This window comes from Alligator sinensis, unplaced genomic scaffold (genome assembly GCF_000455745.1).
Source record: "Alligator sinensis unplaced genomic scaffold, ASM45574v1 scaffold803_1, whole genome shotgun sequence".
Classification (NCBI taxonomy): Eukaryota; Metazoa; Chordata; order Crocodylia; family Alligatoridae; genus Alligator; species Alligator sinensis.
In genome coordinates, this window is record NW_005842886.1 from 501,362 (window position 1) to 505,631 (window position 4,270).

General features: G+C 42.8%; 1 protein-coding gene across 4 annotated transcripts in view; it reads right to left on the reverse strand.

Moving 5' to 3' along the window:
• Positions 1-1,009, reverse strand: part of SCARB2 (scavenger receptor class B member 2) — a 28,408-nt gene extending 27,399 nt beyond the window's left edge. For all 4 annotated transcript variants that reach the window (XM_025192072.1, XM_025192073.1, XM_025192070.1 and 1 more), the window contains exon 1: positions 990-1,009. The gene's annotated coding sequence lies outside the window, so the exon portion shown is untranslated. The remainder of the gene's footprint in view (positions 1-989) is intronic.
• Between the last annotated feature and the right edge of the window lie 3,261 nt (positions 1,010-4,270).

Here is a 4,270-nt window from a genome sequence, read left to right on the forward strand (position 1 = left end):
CAAGATGACCCCAGCTAGATGCTTGTCCAGTCTCTTCTTGAAGACAGACTGCCAAGGTAGAGGATATCACCACCTCCCTTGGAAGCCCATTCCAGATTCTGGCAACCCTTACAGTGAAGAAGTTCTTTCTGATGTCCAACCTAAATCTGCTCTCCATCAGTTTGTGGCCATTATTCCTAGTTACTCCAGGGGGTGCCCTAGTAAATAGAGCATCTCCTATTCCCTGCTGTCCTCCCATGATGAATTTATAGGCAGCCACAAGATCACTTCTCAGCCTTCTCTTGCAAAGGCTGACGAGATCTAATTCCCCTAGTCTCTCCTCGTAGGGCTTTGCCTGCAGGCCTCTGATCATACGAGTGGCCTCCTCTGAACCCTCTCAAGATTCTCCGCATCCCTCTTAAAAAGTGTGGCGCCCAAAACTGGATGCAGTACTCCAACTGTGGTCTGACCACTGCCGCACAGAGGGGAAGCATCACCTCCCTGGACCTGTTCGTCATGCATCTGCTAATGCACGATGAAATGTAGTTAGCCTTGTTGATCACTTCATCACTTCGTCACATTGACGACTCATATTTATCTTGGAGTCAACTATGATTCCATGATCCCTTTCCACTGTTATGCTGCTGAGAAGGTTCTCTCCCAGCCTGCAAGTGTGTTGGTGGTTCTTTTTGCCCAGGTGCAGCACTTTGCACTTGTCTTTGTTGAACTGAAACCTATTTCATTCTGCCCATTTCCCCAACCTGTCCAGATCTGCCTGGATCCAATCCCCACCCTCTGCTGTGTTAACTTTGGCCCATAATTTGGTATCATCTGCAAACCTGGACAGGGTGCTCTCTACGCCTTCGTCCAAGTCACTGATGAAGACATTGAATAGCACCAGTCCAAGAACCGAACCTTGCGGGATTCCACTGCCTACATCTTTCCAGGTCAATATCAACCCGTCCACCACCACTCTTTGGGTGCGACCCCTAAGCCAATTTGCCACCCACCTGACTGTGTAATCTTCTTCATCAGAGCCTGTCAGTTTATTTACGAGAACGGAATGAGATATCGCATCAATCGCCTTCTTAAAGTCTAGGTAGATGACATCTACCTCTACTCCTGCGTCTAAGTATTTTGTGACCTGGTCATAAAAAGAAACAAGGTTAGTCAGGCAGGATCTACCTGCAATGAACCCATAACGATTGCCTTTCAGCATTATTTCCCCTGCTGGGCTCCCACAAATGTGATTCTTAATGATTTTTTCTAGAAAAAAAAAAGTGTGTATCACTTTTGGAGGAAATTCAACATTTTGGGGAAAGATACTACCCACAAACTGTATTCTTCCTCCACAAACACAAACCAAGTATAGCAAAAGCTGTGTTAACTGGCATGAGTGGAGAATGGGGGGGTGCCAGGTATCTAAACATTCTGGTTATCTGAGGCAGAAATTTTCAACATTTTTGAAAACCCCTGCGGAGTTGGGGGTGAGGGTGGGGGTGGTGGCAGTGGCTGCGTGTGGGGTGGCGGCAGTACAGGGTGGTGGTGGTGGTGCAAGCTTCCCCCGCCTCTCCCACCATGTCCAGCCTGCTGGAAATTCTGGTTAGAATATTCTGGCTGGCAGAATACCTGTTAACACAGCTTTTACTGGATGTGCAGAAGAACCATTCAGCTCTCCAGCTTGTCTCTTACTTAGGACAACTCTAATAAGCCACAGTTGGTCACAACCCATTATTATACCATTTCATCAGCTTCATAACTGTATTAGAGATTTTACAGGTACCTCAATAACTGTCATTCCAATTTTCTGGCACAGATTCAATAACTAATGATTTGCGGGTGGATTGCTGCAATGCTGTGGAGCTTCACTGAAGTCAAGAAGCCTACACATATACTGTAAATTGCAGCATCCTGTCCTCTATTTCTTAGGTATAATATGTTTACTTCGTTTCATGTGATTAAACATAAGATTAGATACACAGAAATATTAAAGGCGAGGAGCATTTTTTTGGCAGGCTGATTTAAGTATACACATCAGCTGTTTTGAAACCGCTCCAAGGTTTATCATTTGAGTAGTAGCATCCTTAGATTAGAGAGGAGAGGCCAAGTGACATAGTTAAAGCTGCCTAATAATTCATTACATAGATCTGTACAGAGTCATTTCAATATCAGTTCCACATACATAATTACATCTATTTTTAGCTCTGTAAACAGAAAGCCCGCAGCCTGTATGTCTAAAATTTCAAATTTCTGAGTAGGTTTTGAATCAACATCATTGCTCTTTCACTTCAACAACAATGAAAATGACGATTGTTGTTGTTGTTATAAAATACAAACTGTTTTCTACTATTTTTTTCAAAATGTAGCTGTTGCTGTTCAAACCTGAATCAGCAATAATCTTTCCTGACACAATTAAGGTAAGGTGTCACGGGACCAGAAACGTGGGGTGGAAAATTTTCCAGTGCTTTGTTTTTCCATGGGAAATTTTCCATTTCTAAAAATTCATTGTTTCATAAAATTCATTAGTAACAATGAATGGATGCCAATACAATATTAAGCAAACTTGCCAGTTTCAAAGTTGTAATTAATGTTTTTCAGGTGATTATCCCTAGGAAGTGTGCGAGACAGAACATGCATGTTTTATTGATTTGTAAACAGGATGGTAAATACACTCACATAATAATCCAAACCAAAAATCAAGTTATGAATTCACCTAATTGGCTGTGCAGGTCAAATCAAAACCAAAGATAAAAATTTTTATTTCATCTCAGGACCGCAAGTGAAAGCAAAACTAAAACTAAAACTGTGATTAATTTTTATTTCACTTTCAGTTCAGCAAACACACAGAGCAGTGTCTCATTTCTCTTCTTGAGTTGGGGAAGTTGGAAGTGTTTGTATAAGATCTGCTAGTTTTTTAGTGCTTTTCGTTTGAAATAGTCATAATAATGCCTGATCAGAAAAAAAAAAAAATAGTGTGTCGCATCATTATAGTGAAGTTCATACCACTGAAGGAAGGAACAAAAATTTGGTAGATGTAAATATTGTGGGCAGGAGTATGCTAACAATGCAAGAAAAATGAAAAAACATTTAATAACATGTAGAAACTGTCCTGAAAGAGTACAAGCCATATACAGAAAGCTAATACAACCAAGTGGTGGAACAACATCATTTGAGAAAAGTCTACTTTAGGAATCCTATGCAAGTAAACAAATTAATATGTTAAAACAGGGGGTCAGCAACCCTCAGCATGCATGCCAAGCATGGCATGCAAGGCAATTTTCCTCAACACACATTGGGGCCGGGGCCAGGAAGGCAGCAGCTGTTTGCAGCCTCCAGGCTGCAGCAGACCCCAGCCGACTCTGGGGAGGCAGCAGATACTGGCAAAGCTCCCTGTTGTGCTGCCCTCGCTGCCGCTTCTGCAGAGCAGCATTGGAACCCAGCGCGGCAGGGCACAGCTCGGGGTGCAGCAAGCTGCCTGCCACTCTGAGCTCCCCGCTGCCCTGACCACACTTCCCCTGCAGGCGGGGGCAGCATGGAGGAGCACAACCCTGCATGCTGCCCACGCTGCTCCCATACACACAGGGGAAGTGTGGCCCAGGCAGCACAGAGCAGCAGTGAAACGTTGAAACAGCCTTTCGGTTTCGATGGAATGGAATGGAACAGCTGTTTTGAATCCAAATTAAATTTGAAATGGAACGCTGTTCTGTCAAAACGGAACAGTGCCGTTTCGCACAGCCCTAGTATTTGGCTGTCTTGCTTATGGGTTGAATCTTCTGGCAAAGGACATAGTAAGTGTGAATACAATTCAGACAATACTGGCAAACTGCAAAGTGGTTGTGAAGGTATTCAACAATCATCATGTTGCTAATCAGACTTAGAAGGAATTACAGAAAGAGAAGCAGGAAAAGGAAAGTGCACTTTTATTGCCAGAAAAAACTAAATGGGGCTCGGCTACAAAGTGTTTACACACAAAGTTTTCTGCACACAAAGAACTGTTTGCAGTGTGCTTCAATAGATGATGCAGTATCTCAGATTATTCCCGTGAACATTCAGAAGCAGATTCTCGACAAAGATGTGTTCTGGGTTTGAGGTCAAGAAACATTCAATTTGCTACTACCAGTTTCAGTGGCTATCAAGAAACTTGAGGGAGATGCACCAAGCCTTTCAACATTCCAGAGTTATTCAGACAACTGAATGAAAATCTAACTGAGCTTTTGCCTTCTTCACCTCTATCCAAAAAGAAGTAGTAGTAAAACAAATGTTTACTAAGAGATCTGAGTTTTGCTCTCAT